Source organism: Pteronotus mesoamericanus, unplaced genomic scaffold, assembly GCF_021234165.1.
Source record: "Pteronotus mesoamericanus isolate MK-2021 breed Mesoamerican mustached bat unplaced genomic scaffold, CSHL_Meso_final scaffold_167, whole genome shotgun sequence".
Taxonomy (NCBI): Eukaryota; Metazoa; Chordata; class Mammalia; order Chiroptera; family Mormoopidae; genus Pteronotus; species Pteronotus mesoamericanus.
The window spans coordinates 8479668-8502914 of NW_026555308.1; the positions used below are offsets into that span (position 1 = coordinate 8479668).

The 23247-nt window shown below is 48.3% G+C and overlaps 1 protein-coding gene across 1 annotated transcript in view; it reads right to left on the bottom strand.

The window, feature by feature from the left end:
- EMP2 (epithelial membrane protein 2) overlaps positions 1-22285 on the bottom strand; it is a 36283-nt gene extending 13998 nt beyond the window's left edge. The window contains exon 1 of the mRNA XM_054589569.1: positions 22170-22285. The gene's annotated coding sequence lies outside the window, so the exon portion shown is untranslated. The remainder of the gene's footprint in view (positions 1-22169) is intronic.
- Between the last annotated feature and the right edge of the window lie 962 nt (positions 22286-23247).

Consider the following 23247-nt stretch of genomic DNA (forward strand, 5'->3'; position numbering starts at 1 on the left):
AGGCCTCACACTTTGGACAGATCCTGTGATTGAGAAATAAGCCTTTGGATGTTAAACAACTGAGATCTCAGGGTAAATTTTTTACTATGGCTGGAGAGTCTAAATAACATACAACAGGAAGCAACAGCAAAAATTGGCAATCTTGCAAGAGAATTAAGGTTGTACCAAGTAGATGAAAGTGACACTGGAGAACCGCTCAGAAGGCACTAAAGGCGTTAATATACAAGGACTTGTCTGACCTGGACTTGTTAGCACTAAAAGAAGAAAAAGGTAAACACGGATGATATTGAGGGAAAAAGCATTCAAAAGAATGACTTAAATATCAGAGGACTGAAAGTCACCTTTGGGAAAAATGGTGAAGTCTTCGAACATTTTCGCGAACATGACTTTCACCTTGGCCAAAGGACATGCAAATGTCAAGATGTCACATCAACCAACCTCGTTGGAAAAATGAACACTACCAGTCCCTGAGATTAACACTTGATTCATTCTAACAGTTGTGATGAGTTACTATTACTAAAGTTTTATAGAACATAACATTTTTAATTTCACTTATAAAAACATAGTCCAAGTCAGACCTTGTTTTGACTATTTATGATGATATTTTGGCCCCAGTTTTAAATGGATCAGTTTTATTTTTTAAGTCTCTCCCCCTCCAGACACACACACACACACACACACACACACACACACACACACACTTATTCTGAACCATTTGAGAGTAAGCTGCCTACATCATATTTCTTTGTGTCTAAATATTTTGGTGCGTATCTCTGAAAAACGAGAACGTTCTCTTATATAACCAGAGTAGATGTTCATGATTAAGAAATTTCACATAGCCCTGACTTGTGTAGCTCAGTGGGATGAGCATTGTCCCACAAACAGAAAGGTCACCAGTTCGATTCCTGGTAAGGGCACATGCCTGGGTTGCAGACCAGGTCTCCAGTTGAGGATATATGAGAGGCAACTGATGTTTCTCTCCCTCTCTTTCTCCCTTCCTTCTTTCCTCTCTCTCTAAAAATAAGTAAATAAAATCAATTCTTAAAAAAAGAAATTTCACATAATACAATACTATTACCTAATCTACAAACCATAATCAAATTTCTTCAATTATCCTAATAATGGCCTTAGCTATTTCTTTTTCTGATTGAGGATAAATCCCAGATGATTGGTTGTTATGTCTTTTTGTTGTTATGTCTGTAATCTAGAATGGTTCCTCTGCCTTTCCTGGCCTTTCATGACATTGCTATTATGTAAGAGTGTTGACCTCTTATTTTGCAGAATGTCCCTCAATTTGTTTGATGCTTCCTAATGACTAGACTCAGGGCCTGCTCCTTTGGCAGGAATACTACATAGGCAACGTGTCCTTCTCAGTGTACACATATCCCACGAGAATGCACAAGATGTCAGTCTCCCCATTAGTGGTTATGCTAACTTTGATTAAGTGGCTAAGATCCACCAGATTTATCCATTGTATATTTCTCATTTGTAATTTAAAAGCAATTTGTGTGTGCGCAAGGGGGTATTTTTTAATGAGGTAAAATGTACATAATATAAACATTATCATTAGTGCCATTTAGTATATTCACAATGGTGTATATCTATCACCATTATCTAGTTCTAGAACATTTCATCACTGCAAAAGAAAATCCTGTACCCATTAATTAGTCATTTCTTATTCATCTCTCCATTTAGTCTCTGGGAACCACCCGTCTTCTTTCTGTCTATGGATTTGCCTATTCTGGATACTTAATGAAATGATACAATATTGTCCTTTGTGTCTAACTTCTTTCACTTAGGACAATGTTTCATACTTATTGTAGCATGTAGAGGGAGATATTTTAAACCATGTAGAGATCTGATCTCTCATCAAAATGTCACCCCAATAGTTTGAGCATCCACTGATATTTCTGAAATAGAATAATTAAAAAAGCCTTTTCCTGATATTAACTCTCCCACCTAGAGAGTTGCATTGCACAAAACCCTTCACCCTTTATGTGTCAAATCTCCTCTCTGACCACGCTCACTCTCACTCCCTTATTCCCTGACCAAGGCCGCTCTTTGAGGCCCCAGATTCATTAACAATGAGCCATGACCTGTGTGGCTGCAGAGCTCAGGCTGGGCAGTTGCAGCTGCGATTCATGCATCATCATTTGGAAGAACCCAGTGAACTAGCTCAGAGATTCTTCCAATTCTTTCAAAAAGAACAAATCCCCCTTTGTTTAGGCCCGCGTCATTCTTAGCGCCATTACATGCTGCCTCCAAAGAGATGTGGTTTTGGCCCTTGCAAAAAAAAAAAAAAAAAAAAAAAAGGAAAGGCTCACGTACCACACTGATATTACTTTAATATCAGCTGAACCACCAAAATGCCAATCTCATCAGGCAGGGCCAGAAACTTGAGGGTGATAATGGCTTCACATATTGTCCACCTCAGATGACACAAATGTCAATGGACATATAATTAAGACTCTAGAAAAGGAAAAAAAAAAGGTTTTTAGCTCAGTCTTTCCCAAAGTGTGGAATTCATGTTACAACACATGATTTTGGACGGTGCATTGATATGGCATCAAATAACACTGAATCAGATAGGGAGAAAGGCCTATTCCAAATTTTCTGAGTCCACCAAAGAGAAAAGACCCAGTTTGGTCCTATTCTGTCTCTAACATATGCCAACTTTTTTTTTCAAACAACAACAATAAGCACAACTTTGGGTAGTCCATAGTGTGTAGCTAGAATTAAACAATGTTATTTTGATAGTATAATGTTTATTTTAAGGTTCTTTCTTTAGAAATATCATTTATAGTAGTGCTATAAAGTCTCCTTAAAACAAATTTATTGAAATTTTAAAAGAATGACTCATTTTTAAAAAAATATTATGTACATAAAGAGGACAGGTGGTCTTCAGTGTTCGCAAAAATCCTGGTGGTGGTTCTCAAATGCCTAATGTCTAGGAAGCATTGCTCTAACACCTGAGACTGATTTCAGTGGAATCCCAGGCAGTAGACAGAAGCTCCTACACAGAAAAGGGTAAGCTGTAACGAGGGGTCAGGTTTTGAGTCCATTGTAAGAGAAAGGCCTTGGGGCATACAAGGGTGGCTAGAGATTCGTTTGAATTGTTCAGCATCCAGGAAAATTGGGGGCCAGAGAAGTACTCTCCCATGATGACACCACTAGATCTAATGACTTCACAAGAGCTTTGGAGGAAATTATTCATAAGTAGAAGAGATTCCTTGAATCTTAAAGAGGGGCTAGAAATGACCCTCTACTCCTGCAACTCTAAATCTCAGTCAGTCTCCCCACTCTCTTCCTATAGGTAACCACTCTTCCCAGTTTCCTATGACCCAGGGATGTTTGTTAGGTGGGAATACTTACTCCACACTCCTCACATTCCCCTGTGGAGGGAGAGGCACCAGAGTAACACTTGTGGCTTCATGCCCCACCTCTCACTCACTCTTTTGCTCCTGATGGGAAGAGACATCCAGTGTCCACTTTTTGGATTGGTGGAACTCAGCCTCCAAGAGGTCACTGTGCAATGCTTTGTCTTTCCCCTGGCCTCTTCTCAATGCTGGGGAGTGGAGTGTGTCTGATCTTCCCGAGTCCGGATTGCTTGGCTGAAGGGGCCCCAAGGCTAGTGGGGGACGGGGCTGTGGAGCTGAGAGCTACAGCAAGCTAATTTGGCCACAGTCTAAGCTAAGTCAACCTAGCCTTTCTCACCCCGTCATAGCCACCTCATTCTTGGAGTGGCTGCCTGGAGTTCCATTGTGTGGTTATGCCACAATCCACTCAACTAGTTCCCTATCCATGCCCATTTGGTCATTGCCAAACTTTTTGCTATTCCAAAACTATACTGCCAGTGAGCATCCCTGAACTTCTTTGCATGGACAGATAGATTCCTAAAAGTGGAGGTGCTGGGCCAAAGGATATGAATATTTAATTTATCTTATTTTTAATTTTTATGAAATTAAAATTGCTTTACTACAGAGCATGCTGGGAGCTGTTAGTGCCATGTCAGCCTTGATCTTCAGAGGGTCTTCAGGGGGTAGAAAGTATCAGACCAACTCTTGTACATGGTTTGGACGGGTGGGCAAGCCTTGCTCTCAGTCATATTTTTGACTTACTAGCATCCCTTTTTTTCCCCAGAAGTACATTTTTGGCCACCACACCAGCCTCTGCCATCCCCGTCGCTCCTCTGAGTGGTGCTCTTTCCTTCCCACAACACACACCCATGCTTCACTCCTGCGCAGGGACTCGGTGGGTGGGGGGCGCTCTCTGGAGGCACTGAAGCACAGACAACTCTGGCCTGGGTATCGGATGAAGGCTGACCCGCCAAACTCAGGGCGGCCCTTGAATGTCATACTGAATGCTGACCCCTTGTCCCCCTCTCTGTCCTTGCAGGACACAGTGCTCTGCCAGACTGGCCTGGCCTCAGTGCCTTGGAGCCGAGTTCCCTGGAGCACTCTCTCCCTGCCACCCTCAGCTGACTTTCTCTCATACTGTCTAGGTCTCAACGCAAACACTCCCTCCTCAGAAAGGCGTCCCTGACCACCCAGGTGAGGTACCCGTGCCCACGCCAGCGATGCGTATCCCTGTCCCATCATTATCTGTCCTATGCCAGCATCATCTATACCATCCCCTGGTTTATTTTTTTGGAAAACTGTCACTGTCTCAAAGAACCTTTTTTTTTTAATTGTTATCTGAGGACACTTTTTTTTTTTCATTGCTTTTAGAAAGGAAGGGAGAGAGGATATGAAAGACAGAAAGGTCGATGTAAGAGAGAAACATCAATTGTAAGCACCTGGACTGGGGTTGAACCCACAACGGAGGTGGGTGCCCTGACAGGGAATCAAACCCCCGACTTTTTGGTTATGGGATGACACTCCAACCACCTGAGCCACACCAGCCAGGGCTCAAAGAACCTTATCTGTTCACTTGTCTGTTATCTCTCTCTCCCTCTGCTCCCCGCTGTGCCCAACAAACAGAAAGCGATTTGCTGTCATTTTCCAGTCAGAGAAATGTAGAAAAGGACCCTGGAACACTCAAAGCTCAGATTGTCCAGAAACCGGAACTGAGAGGCCATGACTCGCCCCAGTCCCACAGTGAAGCAGGAGCCGAGCCTGGACTGGGGGGTCTCCTGGCCCTGACTCCGACTTCCCTTTCAGCCTAGGTGGGAGACCCCTCAAGGGCACCTGACAATCTTTCAACAGTCAATGACCATCTCCCCCAATTTCTGTCTCTTTCAAACACAACTTTCACCAGGCAGTTCAAGCCATAGTTGTTTGTCTCTTGGTGATTCCTTCAGGGGCTGAGCAGGGTGTTCAAAAAGGCCACCTGGGTTTGTGTGTTTACCTTTCCAAACATGGGAGACTGTACTAGAGGAGCTTTTCCAGTTGCTGTCTAGAAATCAAAGTTATGACTGGCAGAACTTCTCTTTAAAAAAATGTTTTGATCTACATAATACATGGGATGATGAAGAAAAAAAAAATGGAACCAAAAGACATACACCAAAAAACCACAGCTTTCTGCCCTACCCCAGTCCTGATCCCTGGAAATGCTTTGAACCCCTTCCCCTGTCTTTTCCCTCCACAGTTCCACATTTCCAAACAGTACTCATGCACTTCTATTTCCCTGTTCATCTACTGTAAACATGACTGACTTCTGCCTAGGGGGGAGTTTCTTTCACACATCACCCCAATGCAGTTTTGTCATATTCACACCAATAGTTGTCACTTGCATTCTGACCATGTCAGCTGTACACTGCAGAGCCAGACAGTGTACTGTGACTGCATTCTTTTTCTTAAAAAAACTCTTCTTTAGCTAGTTCCCCGTTTTCTCTCTCTGTGGGTCATCTATTTTCCACATTTCTTCAGTTCTTTCTCTCTTTTTATCATCCCAAGTCTTTTATTGCAGAAACCCAGATGTGAAGCCTGTGGTTAGAGACTCATCATTTGCAGCGTACTTGACCCGGCCAGTCCCTCTCTAACTCTGTCCTCCTCTGCTACCTCAGAAAGAGTAAGACAAGCCTTTTCCAGGGAAGACTAGCAAAGTCGCTCACAGCTGTGGCCAGGGCACAGGCTGCTGGCATAACCTCAAGATGTAAAGGAGATAAAGCAGACCCCTGGGGAGGGGATGCCCAGAGGGATCACCCCACATGAAACAAGGCTCCTTCTGATCAAGGGTCAAGCGACAGTTTACACAGCCTGTCTTCTGCTGGGTCTTCACATCAACCCTGTGAAGCTGGCAGAACAAGGTTATCATTATTCCCATTCTACAGATGAAATACTGAGGCTTACAAAGGCTTCAGGTAACTTGCCTGAAGTTCACAGAGCTGGGATTCCAATTCCTGGTTTTCCGACTCCAAATCAAGGCTATTTTTCGACGACTCCTTCCCCTGCTCACATGCTTAGGGCCTAATGAAAACCACATGGTAACCTAATGAAACTCAAGTGAGAGGGCACGGGCAGTATCATTTTGGTTTCCATTCCTTTAGCTGGACTTCCCTCATGCTTTGTACCAGGCAGGAGAGATCTGGGAAGGCAGCATCTCTCTGTATTGGCCCATTAGCTGAAGCTGAGATATGACTGGGCTAATTAAGAAAGGGCTTGATGAAAAAGGATGCTTTATTCTTTGTTTGCACTAAAAATACAGATTTCTGCCCTTTTAAAAAAATTTATTTTCTTGATTTTAGAGAGAAAAGGGGGAAAGAAATAGAGACATCAATTTATTGTTCCGTTTATTTATACATTCATTGGTCACTTCTTGTATGTGCCCTGATCGAGGATTGAACCCAAAACCTTGGTGTAGTGAGATGACATTCTAACCAACTAAGCTGCCTGGCCAGGGCAGTTTCCTGCCTTTTAAAACCTATTGGCTCGCTGGCCAAGCTGAAGCATGTGTTGCCTTTATTAACCTACTCTGACATTGGTTTAGATTTTGGATCCTTAATCACTATAAGAATTCATTCTGCCACGGTAGAATGGACTACGTTCCGTGTTCTAAATTTATTACAACATGCCCCCTTTCCACCCAGAAACTGAGCTGAATCTGGCAGAGCCCTACACCTGGACTCCCCAACCTCCATTTAGGGGCCTTGTAGGCACCAAGGAAAAGTATCTTTAGACTGAAGGCCTAAAATCTCTCCATTCTATAAAATACCCATAAAACAACCACAGAAAATAATATAGAATGCAGGATATTAAAAATTATTATTAAATTTTTTTTCTTAAAGTGAAAAAGAATCAGCAGCCAGAATAGGAGCAGCAAAAGGGCTTGTGCTTCTTCTGGGCATGGGAGCTGGGATGAGCTGGGGTGAGCGGGGGTGGGGGTAGGGAGGAGGAGGAGGCAGAGGTGGAGGAGGAGGAAGAACAGGAGGAGGAGGAAGAACAGGAGGAGGAGAGGCACTGGAAGGTGCAGGTGGGGCCGTGGAAAGTCTGCACACAGAATGGAGTATTTGTGGCTCAGTGAATTTCAAGTTCTAAAGTACTGGTTGACAGGATGAGAGGCAGTACTGCCCAGAAATGTCCATCTAGACCTCAGACAGCAAAGAGGATACACCAAGAATTGTCATCTCCTCGCTCTCTCCTAAGTAGAGGTGCTGTCCTGCTATGCCTTGGTCCAATGTTTGCTTGAAATGTGTGTCTGCCCGTGTGCTGCACATCTAGCCCCAGGTATGAAGAAAGTCCTGCTGGTGACTCATTGGCCCTCCATTCCACAGAAGCAACATTTCATTTACCATTGATGACCCAACATCACCACCAGGTGGAGAGAAGGCCGTGGGCTTGCCATTGGCCATGTAAGGGTCGCCTCCTCTCGTCCCTTCATAAAAACACAAATCTCCACTGCAGGCAGCTCAGCCTCAGCCTGCTGTTGCTAAAAGAAAGCTGCTCTGGCACATGCTCCTTTTTGTGCAAGGGAACAAGAGCTGCCTTCCCGCAGAGAGAGAACACAGTGTTAAGATGACCACTCGGCTCACCCGAGATTCTATTCCCACCCTCAGGAGTTCTTCCTACAATTTATAGCACCTCCCATTCTCAGCCTGAGTTGGAGCCTTTTCCCAGAATTGTATGCAAAAGGACAATCCTGAGGTGTGGAGCCTTTCAAAACAGACCTGAGATGTTTAGCATCTGGAGGTCTGAGCCATTTCCCCCAACCCAGAAGTGCTCCACCCACAGCTCCCCGGTTCAAAAGGCCAGGGAGGGCAGCTCTGGGCCCTGATCCCGGGGAAGGCCAGCTGGTAAGTGGTTGCCCAGGCCTTGCGGCCAAAGAGACTCCCAGGCCCACTCTGGAGCTGGCAGTTCAGTTGCAAGCTGGCTAGAACTTACGCCCCTCCCACCACCCACAGCACTCAGAGGGGACAGTGGCTTTGGCCTCTGTTTTCAGGAAGGCAGAGGTCAGCTCAGCCTCCTGCCCTGGTATCTAGAGAGCAGCCAGCCCAAAATATCCAGGCATCCAAGATGCCCTGGGGATCACGGAAGCCCCTTTGCCCTGGGTTGGCCAGCTTTGTGCTCACTGTGGCTGGGGCTTCTGGGCACAAAGACAATACTTGGCTCCATCCAGAAAGGACAAGAGGCAGGACATTGGGGTTTGGCAGCGCTTCAGGACAGAAGCCGCAGAGGATGATTCTGCCTGCTCAGCCATCGGTCTTGCAGGCCACTGAGGTAATAACCACAATATCAACAATAATGATGGCCACCATTTATTGCCTACTATGTGCCGGGCACTGTTCTAAGCTCCCTATATGTATTAACTTATTCATTCCTCAGATAAACACTATGATGTAGCTGTTATAATTGGCCTCATTTTACAGGTAAAGAAAATAAGATTTGCAGAGGCAAAGCAACTTCCCCAAGGCCACACAGCTTGTAAAGGCTGGAGCTGGGATTTGAACCCAGGCAATCAGGCACCAGAGAAACCACCATGTTGCTCAGCCTAAATCTCAATGTCTCTTCCCGTTTAGGGCGCCGTTACTTTGAGGCCTGATCAGGCAATCGGTCTAAAGTCCTGGGGCCACACATGGCTTCAGATGCTGGTCATCACTACGTGTCATTACTCCAGATCCCACTTTGGGACACACTTTGTTAAGCAGGCTGGGGACAAAGGAAGTAGAGAACACAAAGTCACCCATGAGCCCTGAAGTCACCTCCCTTCACTGAGCACAGGGTAAACACCTGTCAGTGAGGTGGCAGCTCTGTCATAGGATGGGCAAGGACTATGATGCACTTAGCAAGTGACAAATTAAATTAAGGGATTTGGTCGCATCATTCAGTTAGCAAGTGGGGTACCAGGGCTCAGACCCCAGCCTTCGTTATTTTCAAATGAAGCAATTCTTCATTCAATGAGCGTTCACGGAGCGCTGACCATGTACCACACCCCGTTGCTACACGGATGAGTAAGGCAGGCTCTGTGTCCCCTGAGAGCTCCCAGTACAAAAGGAACAAGATTGTACCAATACATAAACACGATGTGATGATGTGTGTGCTGTGAGAACACGAGGAAGGCGTGACTAGCCCTGTGTTGGGATGAGAACAGTGTCAGTCTTCCCAGAGGAAGTGACATCTGAGCTGGGTGTCAGGGGACGGGCAAGGCAGGGCTGTGGGGACAGTGTGTAAAGCATTACAAGTGTGAGTAGGGTGTGTGCTGGGCAGGGTCTGGGGCCAAGCCAGAATCTATGCTGGGCAAGAACTTAACGACCTTGGGAGTTTGAGTGTTCTGGACGCAGTGGGAGATGGGGAAGGCTTTTAGGCTGAGGCAGAGACAGGGCTGTGGGCAGAAGGGAGAGGTCAAGAGTTCTTCAGCAAACAGAACCTACAGGACCTGGCGATGGGCTGACGGACTGAGCAAAGGATTCCAGGGGCCGCCATCAGCTTGTGCCTGAGTGGACACTGGTTCCACTGAAGGCACTTGGCTTGTAGCAGGGAGAGCATCTGAAGCATGAGGAAAACAGTTCCTCTGGTTTTAGAAATGTCTGGTTAACAATGGTGGGGAGGTGTCAGACCATTGGAAATATGGGTGGCACTGTCACTCGGGAGAAAACGGGAGCTGGGAGCAGAAATCCAGTGTCATGGGTGTGTGGATAAGAAACAAAGCCACTGGTAGATATGAAACATGACCCGAAGAGAAAGTGCTGGCAGAGAGGAGAGGATAGGAAGGGGGTGGGGAAGGGGGTGGGGGAGGCCAACAAAGGTGACGGAGATGTGGGGACAGCGTGGGGAGAAAACCAAGAGTGGGTAAGGGGATCCAGAAGGTGAGAGAGGAGAGACTGGGGGGGGGGCGGGGAATCATGATGGAAAATTAGCTCATTGGCAAGCTTAGTAATAATTTTAGTGAATTAAACTAAAGCCCTTTATTTTTCTCCTTGTGACCTGAAGATTATATTGTAGCTGTTTACTTAGGTATTGTTATTTCTCCTGCTGGTGACATGTTTTTACAGGATGGTACTCCCAGCACTTATGACAATGCCTAGTTTATAGATAGTGTTCAGTAAATATGTGTTGAATGAATGACTGAAGGAGCCAGGTTTCAAGGACCTAAAGAGCTAAGAAGTAGTCAAGAAATGGAGTTAGATTTTTCTTTCAAGTCTGGCACAAAAGAAGGAAGAAATATTTATGAAGAGCCTGGAGTTCCTTCCCAAAGAGAAAATGCATGGTCCAGTTGTTTTCACTGGTGAATTCTGTCTCACATTTAAGGAAGAATAATACCAACTCCACATAAACTCTTTCAGAAATTTGAAGAGGAGGGAATACTTCCCAACTCATTCTGTAAGGCCTGCAACACCCTGATCTCAAAAGCAGGCAAGAAAAATATAAGAAAAATATAGCCCAACATCCCTCATGTTCACAAGCACAAAAGGTTTTAATAAAATTTTAACAAATCAAATCATCCTATTAAGAGGTAGAATGCATTTCCCCATCCACTGAACCCTGGGCTGCCCCTGAAGGGCAGGGGACTCCTTGGAGCAGAGATAAGCCCTTCCAGCCAAGCCCCGGCCCCCAAATCAGCGCGATCCCAGTGACCCAAGCCCATACTGCTCACCTGCAGAATCATGCACTAAAGAATTGTTTTCTGATGTAAGCTACTGCATTTCAGGACGGTTTGTTACACAGCAAATACGAACTGATACAGGGGAAACACTGCTTTATGAGACTCAGAGTTCCTCAGTCACAGAAACCACATCTTATTCATCTTCATGTCTCAGTGCCCAAGGTTACTCAGCACATACTTGGTGAATGTCTGCTAGTTTGGGCAGCTCTTGCAGAACAGCTAATAACCACCATTCTGCCAATGACTGCTGCCTGACCCCCTCAATTAAAGAGCTCCCTGCTGGCTGCTGGCATCCAAGAAGCTCCCTGTAATTATGCCGCCCGGCAAACCCACACCCCAGCCCAGTGGGGATTGGTAGTGTACCTGCAGGCGCACGTGTCAGCATGGGGTGAGGTGGGTTAGGGTTAGGTGGCTAGGGGTGAGGCAGGTGTCATACATGGGGCGTTCCCATCCTCACAGCCACTGGGTTAGCAATATTCTTTCCTTCACAGAGCACCTTGTATCAGTGACTTCCAGCAAATCCGCAGGACACCGACGGTACTCACTCTAACAGCCTAAGTGACAAGAACTGTCTTTTCTACAGATCGGCAATTTTCAACCTTTCTCATTTCATGACACACCTAAACTAATTCCTGAAATTCTGCAGCACACCAGTCTGATAAAAAAAAAAAAAAGGTACAATTTTGATACATTCACACCAGACAGCTACTATTGTCTTGGCTGTTGATAATGTAAAGGGAAATTGGTCCATGCCCCTGACTAAACAGTCAGGTATCGCGTGTTTTACAAATTCTCATGGCACACCAGTTGAAAATCACTGCTATAGATCAATTTTGCCAGCAAGGTAGGGGCCAAGAATCATTGCTTACAACTCGGTCAAGCCCAAGGAGCCTCCAGACCAGAAAGCCAGGCCTCCACCTCTGTGTAAATTAACACAGGAAAGAGATGAAAGAGATGAAAGGAAAGAGATTAACAACAGGAAGTAATGTGAGCAAAATGTGGTAAGAGCTCAGATGGAGCCAGAATGGACTGTGGCATAGCAGCTTAACTACTCATTGCCTTAGTTTTCTCATCTGTAAAATGGGGATGGCAATGGTACACCTACTTCCTAGGACTGTTGGGTAATAATAAAGCAAACAAGCTTAGAATAGCATCTGTATATAACAAGAGCTATGTACGTACACCAATCATGGCCAGAATCACAGCAAAGGAGTTTCTTAGAACTGCCACCCCCGGTCCCCTCTCCTCCCCAAGAGCCAGCGAGTGTCCTCTCCTGCCCACCATCACCGCTCTCAGGTGGCAGCCAGCAAGTGGAAACGAACCATCAGAGCAGCCTCCAAGGGGGAAGGAAGCGCAAACAGACACCAGGAAGCTCGAGGTATGTGGAAAATTACGGGATATTTCAGGCACCGCCGCCACTATGCTTACGTCAATGTTTTCCAATGTTTTCCCAATCAGTCATTCCTGCACGGCCTTCACGATTTCAGGTCTGCCTGGGTACCACCTGTATAGTAACTTACTTTTTAAACTCACATCTTTATAAAAAGGAAACCTTATATCAAGGCTGAAATGGAAAGTCAGGTTGCCTGCCATAAATAGGTGGTGCTGGGGAAGAGAAACAATGAAAACAAAACAATGTTATTAGATCCTGGCTGGAAACTGTTGCTGCTAAAAGCTGTGAGTCTAAGCCAGCTTTCTCTTCCTTTGCTGAAACAGGATGTCACACACGTTTGAGAAGTTTTAAAGACATATTTGCACAAAACTGAGATTTTTCTCCTTGGAGGGCTGAGGGAATTTAAAAGGAAATATTTAAAAGATTCTATTTTGTTCAATGCTGTGTGCCTGCTCCACCTAAGGCATCTGTGATCATTAATTTTACAAGTCAACGTGGCTGGACCACCATGTTTCCATGAGGATGTGTTTCGGATGAGACCAATGTTCAAATCAGTGGACTTTGAGAAAAGCAGATTGTCCTCCATAGTGTGGGCGTGCCTCTTTCATCAGCTGAAGGCCCAAAGAGAACAAAAATGCGGACTCCTGCCCCCAAGCCTCCCAAACAGCAACATCAGCCTTCCCTAGGTCCTGCCAGCCTACCTGGCAGATTTTGGACTTGCCAGCCTCCACAATTGTGTGTAAAATAAATCTCGCTTTATAATACATATCCTATTGGTTCTGTTTCTTAGAGAACCCTGCCTAACACAGCTCCTCTCCATCAGGATACCCAGCTGGTACAGACACCCAAACCTGAGAGCAGGTAGGTCACGCCCCCTTCGCTGTGCTTAGGGAGACTGACAGGAAGGGATCCCTTCCATGAAACACCCAAGACCAGGGCAGATGCTCAGCCAGCCGGGGGGCCATCCCCTTGAACTTGGAATCACATCGTAACGTTTCCTCATTGGCATGCCCGGAGGCCTTCTAGAAAGAAAGACAGTCCTAACACCTCCCCTTTCCAAGTGGGGCATCCCTGATGACATTGTGTCTGCAGCTATGACACTGTCCAGCTGTGTGGCACCGGGAAACTGACCCCACACAATGAGAACTGTGAACTCATGCAGCCTCAGCTGAAAGGCACTGTGTGATCATGCAGAACCACCCCTGCCCACAGCCTCTGCCTGGGTTATTTTTATAGCATCCAGTTTCCATCTGTATGTGCCCCAGGACTTGGGACCTTGCCATTTCCTGACACTACATCTGGTTTTGGGGCCCTCAACTTTAGAACAAGGTTTTCCAAACTTCAGTCATTTGCCTACCACCTTCTCGAAGTCCCGCTGTAGGATTTTTACTTTATCTTTGTCTTTAAAGAAACCCACTTTCTAAAAGAAATACATGGATCTTAAAAAGAAATCTGGCTCCCTGGAAATGGAAACTCATCATCACTTGCCACACAAATAGAGATTGACTGTAAAATAAATAACCCCTCCCCCAACACCCCAAAAGTTCACAAGTTCTGGTTCATTGTCGTCGCCTGCCAAAGGGCTGAGCTGAAGACCTGCCCTGTCAGGTGAAAGAAAATAAACTAGAGCCAAAGGGGATCAAGAGTTTAGCAGCAACTAAGAGTCTCCCTTTGATGAAATCAGAAAGTTAAAAAGACTATTACAAAGGGAACTATGACCCTTTGGGTGGCTCAAATGGTTGGAGCATTGTCCCTAAACACCAAAAGGTTGCTGGTTCAATTCCCAGTCAGGGCATACTCATATACCTAGGTTGTGGGCTCAGTTCCAGATTAGGGCATGTACAGGATGCAACCGATTAATGCCTCTCTGCCTCTCCCTGCCCCCCCTCCCCCTGCCTCAAATCAATAAACATACCCTCAGGTGAGGATTTTTTTTTTAAAGGAACCACATTCTCCCTGAGTGATATAATGTTATTGAATGTCATGTCCAGAGCCACCTGAAATCACTCCAGCCTTGTGACTCCCACCCTGCAGTATCCATTGATTCCAATTCGGTCTCTGGTGGTCCCCACCCAAGGAACCACAGAGCATGTGGCTCCCCGTCCTTCCACCCCCATCTCCCAGCCAACTCAGCTGGACCCAGCCTGTCCCAGGACCTTTAGTTGGGCCTCAGTTAGACCTGAACCCAGTAGCTGCTCTAGACCTATAGAAAGTCCACCCGTGGACTTAGGAAGTCAAGACAAGACTGGGGATCGAATTAAAACAAAAAAATTGGAATGTTTATACACTGTTGGTGACAAAGTAAAATAGTGCAGCCACTATGGAAAACAGTCTGGTAGTTCCTCAAACAATTAAGCATAGAGTTACCACATGACCCAGCAATTCCACTCCTAGGTGTGCACCCAAGAAATTAAAATGTGTCCAATAAAAACTTGCATGAATGATTATAGCAGCATTATTTACAACAGCCAAAAGGTGGAAACCACCCATACATCCATCAACTCATGAGTGGGTAAACAAAATTGGTTATATCCATACAGTAGACTACAGTTAGGTCATGAAAAGGAATAAAGTAGTGATAGATGTGCTACAACATATTAAGACACCTTGCAAAGTTAAAGAAGCTAGACTCAAAAGGCTACATACTGTGTGATTCTGTTTATTTAAAATGTCCAGAATAGGCAAATCTACAGACACAGAAAGATTAGTGGTTGATTAAGGCGGAGGGGAAGGGAAAACAAGGGGATGACATCCAAATGGCGCAGGGTTTCTTTGTGAGGTGACAAAAATGTTCCAGAATCAACTGTGGTGACTGTTGCCCATACCTGTGGCTATACTAAAATACACTGAATTGTACACTTTAAAAATCTCACTTAAAAAGAGACTTAAAAAAATAAATTGAGGGCGCTCTGAGTTTACTGGGGGCCAATATTTCAACACCTCCATCCCCTTGGATCTGACACCACAAGGACACCTAAGAGCCCTTTGCAACCCCTGGTATGAAAGGGAGGGTAGAAACCGCAAGTCAGGTGGCTGGGCCTTGAGCTGATCTGAAGGGGAGCCTTCCCAGCCCTCACAGGACCCAGGGGCCAGATACCCTCATTCCACACCCTCAGTAGACCACCCAACCCCAAAGCCTGGAACTGAGCCAGCCCCTCACTTTCCAGAATGTCAGAAGAGCTCCCGGTGGAATATGTGGCCCCATATCCCAGCCATCTGTCCTGAGTATAGAGAGTACAGTAGGCACCACTCGAGGACATGAGAACATGAACCATCCAGTCCCGGCCCACACAGAGTGCCCCACAAAACTCTCAGGGATGGGTTAGTACCCCAGACCTTAGTTAGTGCTCTTTCCTTATCCCCAGTGGATGCAGCTTGCTGCCCACTCAGGGCAGCAGGATACTTACATGAGTCAATCCGCCTTTCTGGAAAGTTAAGATCTTGGGGTATCGGGGTATCTGTCTCCTTCTCTTTGTTCAGCCTCAACTTCAGAGTCCTCTCCTAAAAGAAGACTTCCCAGACCACCCAATCTAAGTGACTCCCATTATATTTTCTTCGAATCACTAAACAGCATCTGTATTCACTTTTTTTTTTTTTTTTTGGTCTCGTCTCTCTAGACTGGAAGCTCCCTGTGGATGGGGATTTATGTTGGTTTGGTCACTGCTTGTGTCCCTTATGCTCAGCGCAGTGCCTGACACCTGAAGGAAACCTTTCAGTGGCTCTGCTCCCCACTCCAGGGCTCCCCAGGAAGCCCCAGATGCAGGAGGTGAAGGCTGGAAGAATCTCCAGTGAGAGGGCCAGAGAGGAGGCCTCAGCACCCTCTCACTCTCGCGGGGGGCGGGGGGGTCAGGGCATAACTTCCCAGACGTCTTTGGGTGAAGCGCTTCTTAAAATTCTCTGGAGGAGGGAAGCCATGTGCCCTCAGCAGCCAGCACTCACTACAGCTGCGGGGGGTGGGGTGGGGGGCGGGGGGCGGGGGCTGGGCACATCCAGTAAAGGGGACCTGGGTGGGACACCAATAGTGTCAACGCCACGACCACTGTCCTTTCTGCCTGTGTACCAACTGTACTACTCATCACCCAGGATTGTCTTTAAGACACATCAGGTTAACTCGATTAATTTTAAAATGTGTTTTATGCCATAAATGGAAAATCAGTATCACTTGACATGGGACTAAGGTTTTAGTACTGTACTTTAAAATAAATATGAGCGTATTACAGTTTTTAGCGTTGCCTGTATGTTGTAGAAATCATCCCCAAATGCCTGTGGGTGTGCAGACCGTACTCTGGGCATGTCGAAGATTAAGCCTCTTAGGGCTCTGGTCCTAGAAGTATGTGACCCCATGTCACGTGGATGTAAATGGATGCTGACCCTACCACTTGGGCCTGATGCGGCACCAGGCACAGCCAAAGGCAGTGGGGGAGAGGAGCAGCGGCCTCACCCCAATTATTTCTCACAGACCCAATTATCCCTCCTGGTCCCCAAACCCTCCCCAACACCCCCTCCCTCCTCCCTGCAGCTTCCAGCTGGCTCCTCACTGGGGTCAGCTGAAAAGCAGGAAGCAGCCTAAGGCCCCAGGGTGACTCCTTCTCTCTGTTATTCACGTGACAGAGATTTATGGAGCACTTAATGCACGTTTAGCTCTGTGCTGGATGCTGGAGACACCCTGGTGAACACCGCAGGTGGGTCCCTGCACCCAGTACCTCTTGCCTCTCTTAAGCAAAGACCATCAGAAATAATGGAATTGGATATCAGTTAGACAGGGAGTTCCCATCGAAAGCAGGATTCCCAGAACGCCTTCTTCCATTCCACACACGCCCAAAATAGAAGAGACACAAGATGGCTTTGGCCTGGGTAGGGTGGGCCTGTGGGTCTGCTCTCTGTGCCAGACAACTGAGGGGAACTTCAGGGCGGAGGTGTCTGACTCTGAAAGGAGAATGCTAAGCTCCAGGACACCCACCAGGACATCTGCAGCAAAGGAACTTTCTTGGCCCAAAGGACCAGGATTGCTTCAGGAGGTGAACACAGATGTCTGTTTTTAAGAGAGGGATGTGACAGGAATACATCAAATGGAGCAGGGTCTGTGGGGTCCACAAGACTTGGATTCAAATCCCAACACGGTCATTGTGTGTGTGTTTAAGCAACGTTTTTAGGACTGCACTATTTTCCTCTATAGAACAGGAATAATAGGAGTCCCTACCTCAGAGGGCTGTTACTCATTTTAATGAATCCTCCCCAGAGGATATGTTTACTGATTTTAGGAGAGGGGGAGGAGAGAGACAGAGAGAGAGAGAGAGAGAAACATCGATCGGTTGCCTCCCATTAAGAGCCCCAACCAGGGATGGAACCTGCGACCTAGGCATGCGCCCTGACTGGAAATGAGTCTGAAACTTTGTGGTGTACTATGGGACGACGCTCCAACCAACGGTGCCACCTATCCGGGGCTGTTACTCACTTTAAAGGAGATAAAGGAAGTAAAGCACATGGCCCAGTAAACTGCGTTGCATCCTATAGATGCTGTAACAATAGCAACGGTAATCATTTTTGCTGCTACTGATAACACTGGCAAAATCTAAGTCATTCTTTCCCACTCCCAAACACCAACCGGACCCAGGTCTTTATGTCTCTTTAAATTCCCATCAAATCTCCAGACTCTCATTCCCAATAGTCTCTGGGACACCTTGCTGGGGATCTCATGATGGCGCTATTAACACACCCCAGGGGTACTCAGTGTTGCCCTCTATTCTCCAGACTGCCCCCTGTCTATTAGCAGCACCCGGGTGGGAAATCCGTACACCCACAGGGCATCCACATGTGATGTTCTGAGGGCAACGTGCCAGGGGACTGGATGGCACCTCTTACGGCCCCATGACTTGGCCCTGGATTACCGCACAGCCCTCCCTGGACTCCATCCACAGAACCTCCGCCATGCAACTCATCTTCTAAAGCGCCCCGCCCCCGAACCTGCAAAATGCCCATTATTATTACTGAGCTGCAGGTACACAAGTAACTCATGAACATATTCTCTCTGTTATAGATAAGGAGTCCATTTGCCCATTCCTTCCGTACCAGCTTCCTCCTCTCCCCTTCACCAGAGGCAACCACATCAATCGGTTTTGACAGATTCTTCCAGACATTTTTCACTGTATACATGTAATACATATGAATTACAGGAATCCATAAAAATACTGCTAGTATTTGTTTGTTGCTATACAAATAGGATGTTTTCCCACATATTGTTTTGCTATGTGCTCTTTTTAAAAAAAAAAATCAACCATATCTTTACAGATCTTTCTATATTGGTACAGAGAGGAACCTCCAGCCAGCTTACTGGGTGCCCTCAGACCAGTCACTCCACCCCTCTGAGTGTCCTTAGCTGTCACCATGGGATGGTCTAAGGCTGTTGTGCCCAGGAAATCCTCTGATCTTAGCAGCCGCTGCCCTGAATGCAGAGAGCTCCTACCCCGCCCAGGAATCCACCTAAGGCCCGGCTGCCTGGGAGAGCCCACAAGTGACTCTGGTACAGAACAACGTCATACATGCACCACCACCACCACCAGCCCCCACATGGGTATCAGGTTACCAGCGGGCACTCAAGCTGGGTGGCAGCCCTACCTCTGATATTTTTAGACTCCCCCCGACCCCACCTCGGCTTGTACCTAACAAGAGCCAGATGCATCTGCCGATTCCCGCCAAAGTTGGTCCTGCCGAAATTGCAGTCTTTAAGTAACTCCTGCAGGAAGCCAGACTCTACCACTCCTGGGGCGAGAAGGGGAGCCTCCTTTTCCCTCCATCCCCGCCCCTGCCCCATTCTTTCCCTGGATAAGCTGAAGCCAACAACCAAGAGTCAGGCCTCTAGTTCCGCCTGTGGTGCCAGCTGTCCTCTCTCCCCATTCCAGCTGCTTCTGCCAATCGCCTGCTTTTCCAAACCCAGTCAGATGTCCCTAAGCCCTCCTCCCACACAGGAGTCCGGTCCCTGGGTTTTAACTGCCCCTTCTGGAAGAGCTCTGCTCCCCAGTCCCTATGCCCGGGACCCCACCACCCCTTTGGGTGACGGCTGCCACCACCTCCCCTCTGGAGAGTCTACCCCCATCCTGCGTTAGCCCTGGGAGCCTGTTGTCAGAGGCCCCACTTGTCCACAGAGCTGGGCAGAGGCCACATGTTGCAACACACACAATTTTCTACCCCCCAGGAAGGTGGCTGGATTCCTGTCTCCCAAACAAATCCCAAGAACTAGCCAGCAATCCACCGCCATCCCGTTTGGCCTGGAAACACATTTATATATTTTTGTCTCAACAGACTCCCCCCTTCCTGTGTCTGGCGGGTTGACTATGACGAAGAGAGGCCTTTACTCCGTCCCTGTCAACCAGGAAAGCCACAGAGGGCAGGGACGTTAGCATGCGCCTGAGATGACATATTGGCTGGCTCAGCCTCCCTGTGAATCAATCACCTGATTTTGGAAAATTTAGAGTGTTGTGCATATGCACATGGTTTTAGCTCATGTGAAAAAGATAGTCTGTGAGAGGCAGAGAAAGGAAATGTAGGTGAAACATTCACTCCCATTCCCGGAAGAAAGAGCCTTACAAATTACTTGTGTGTCTAGTGTGAAGGGAGGTGGCAGGGAGAAGTGAATGGCTGTGCCCTGTATTTATAATTAGATGCCATGGAGTCCTCAAGAGCTGTGCCCTGATCTGAAGCCCTGCCAGCCAGAGAGGGCACGGCCCCTCCTGTCTGGGTGGGGCTGTGCAGTGTCAGCTCAGAATCTGGCCCAGGCCTTACCCATCCCACTGGCCACCTCTGTGGCTTCCTACACAGACACCTGTCCCCAGATTTCAAGCGAATCAAAATTTCCCCACTGGAGGGACAGAGGCAGTTCCAGGCTATGTGGCCTGCTCCCTGCCTCCCACCCCCATTTCCCAGTTCCATGTTGGGGGAAAGGTGGCCGATCCAAGAACTCGCACTGGGAAAACAGGTTCTGCACCTTCCTGCCACCCCCACACCCCTCCCTAGGCTGTGGGCTTGGCATCTGGGCCCTGATTTCTTCAGGAGGGTCTCCTCCATTCCCCACAAGTCACTTGGACATCTCCAGGTAAAGAAAAGGGGAGGGCCCGAGGGGAGGCAGACCGGAGGTTCAAGTCTGGCTCTTGGCATTACTAGCTCGGTGACCCGACACTCTGACCTGCAGCCTCGGGCCTGGCTCTTCCCACCTCGGAGTGAGCGGAGTGAGCGGAGTGAGCGGAGTGAGCACAGGGAGCACGGGAGAGCATGGGCGCTCGGTGCACTGCAAAGGCTCCGCCAGCTTTGGTGCCCGTCTTTGTCCCTTGAGGACTCTTGGGGAAACCAGGATCCTGCCCCTTCCTCATCCTCCTTCTATTTCCTCATCCTAAAGCCAAATTCCAGGGAGAGGTGGCTGGCAACGGGGAATGGCTTCTAGGATTTCTAACTGATTCAATGTAAAGGTAGCCGGAGACTTCAAAAAAAAAATTATGGTAAAATATACATAATATTTTAACCACCTGTAAATGGACAATTCAGTGGCACTAAACACATTCACCGTGTCATATCACCACTATCTATACCCAAAATGTTTTCACCCTCCCCAACAATAACCCTGCACCAATTAAGCCACAATCCCCACTCCTCTTTCCCCAGCTCCTAGTAACCTCTCCTTTACTTTCCGTGCTCAGGAATTTACCTACGCTAGGAACCTCCTGTTAAGAGGGATCATCCAGGATTGCGGCTGCTTGTTTCTTAAGCTCCTCTCCAAGGCCATTACCTTTCCTCTGCCTGTTACTTTTCAGCCTGGCCTCTGCATTTCAGACGCAGATAAGTTAAAAGAGCACCCTCACCACCACCGCCAATCCCACGCACTCATCACTGGGCCTTGGGAGAGGGCAGTGCCCCTTTCCCCAAACCTGAAACTAGGCTTTCGGCCTTGTTCCAAAATAGGGGGCGGGTTCTGTGGCCTGAAGGGCGGGCTTTCCTCTGCGCGGTCTCCCTCAGGTTCAGGTGCCCCAGACTAGCCTCCATTTTTGAGGTCCTCATGTGGACCCCAAATGACGACCTCCCTGGAGTGTAGTCAGCAACCTGTAGAGTTCACTCGGGAGCTCTAGTTCCCTCTTCCTCTGGAACCCATGGGTGCGGCACTCAAAGTCCCGTAAGCCCCACGAAGGCTAAGTAAGATGGGGAGGGAAAGAGGCGTCTTCTCTCAGCTCTTTGAGGCTCCTCCACCGCTCCAGGTCTAAGAAAGCAGCCCCTCGCCGGTGGGGGGCGCAACAAAGCCACCGCCCGGGCCTAAAAGGGTGCTTTACTCTGCACGACCCACTCAGCGGGCCTGGGCGCAGCCAGTCCCGCGCGCTCGGGGAGGTGGGGGGCAGTGCTTGGAGGAGCTGTGGACCCTCAGGCGGCGAGAGGGCTGCCCTTAACTTCTCCCCAAACTTTTCCCGCCCACCCTGGCCCACATGGAGAAGGAAGCTGTCCCGGGGTGCGGAGGTGGAATTCCGGGTCCCAAGCTAGTGAGGCGCCGGCGGGAAGTCTGCCCCGTCGTAATCGGGCGGAGGAAGAGTGGATTTTCGGCAGGGAGGGTCCTTGGCCCTGCCTCCTCCCAACATACCAACTGCAGGGACCCCCACCCCACCCCGGGTCCTCTAAGTGAAGGGCCGGCTCACCCGCTGCCCCAACGCATGCCGTGCGGAGCCCCACGACGTGCGCGCGGCCCCCGGGCGCAACCCCCACTCACCGGGCGCTGACGGCAGGACCGACGGAGGGGCTGGGGAGCGAGGCGAAGTAGCCGGGCTGTTTTGAAGCTCTGGGCTGGGACTGCGCGCCCTCCCTCCTCCCTCTCGGTGGCGCGGAGCCTCCTCCCCACGTCCCCCTCTTTCACCGATCCCGCCTCCCGCCTCCCGGGGCGTGATGTCAGGAGCCCGAAGAGCGGAGTGGGAGGGGCCGCAGGAGGTGGGTGGGGGACCCTGCAGGGAACTGCCGGAGACCTAGGGGGTCAGCGCCAGCCCCAGCCCCAGCCCACCCGGCCCGCCTGCCTGCGCAACCCTGCCAAGTTTAGGGCGGAATCGGTAGCGTAGCCGGGGAAAGCGGGAGAAAGGGGAAGGCAAGTCCTCGGAGCTGGAAGTCTCCCTTCGCAGCGCTCGCCCTTGCCTCGCCTCCTGTCTCTTCTCCACCGCTCTTCTCTGCTTCTTCTCCCCCTTCTCTTCCCTTCTGGTAAGGGTTAAGAACAGGGTCCTGAAATTCGACTCCCTGCTTTAGGACCTCTTCTCTGATACTTTTCTTAACTTTGTGATCTTGCCCGTAATCCTTCCCGCCTGTTTCCTCTTCTGAAAATGGAAGTCGCGTAGGACCGCTTTCCTTGGGTTCTGAGACCTGAAAGTGAGAACACAGGCACAGTGACTGCCACAGGCTGTGACAGTAAGTGCTCAATAAATGTTAGCTGCTGTTCTTTGCATTATCTGACATAGTCCTGACTTTTGTGGGAGGTGGCCTGGCAACAGGGAACCTAGTCTTAGGGTTCCTCCAAAGTCCGCCATTCCCTGACACCCCCGGGACTCACCGTCGCACAAACCACTACCCGTATCCTTTGAAAAGTCACTTTACAAACATTACCTTCAATGTAACACAACAGTCCATGGAGAAACTGAGGCTCTAAGAAGCTACCTAAGAAACTTGCCCGAAGGGATGAAGCCTGAATTTGAATTTAGACCCACTGCGGCAAACCCCACTCTTCGCTTCCCTTTATATAGCCATTTACCAAATGCTAACTATGGTCAAGCCATTATTTCTGCCATTTCCACATGCTACCTGAACTA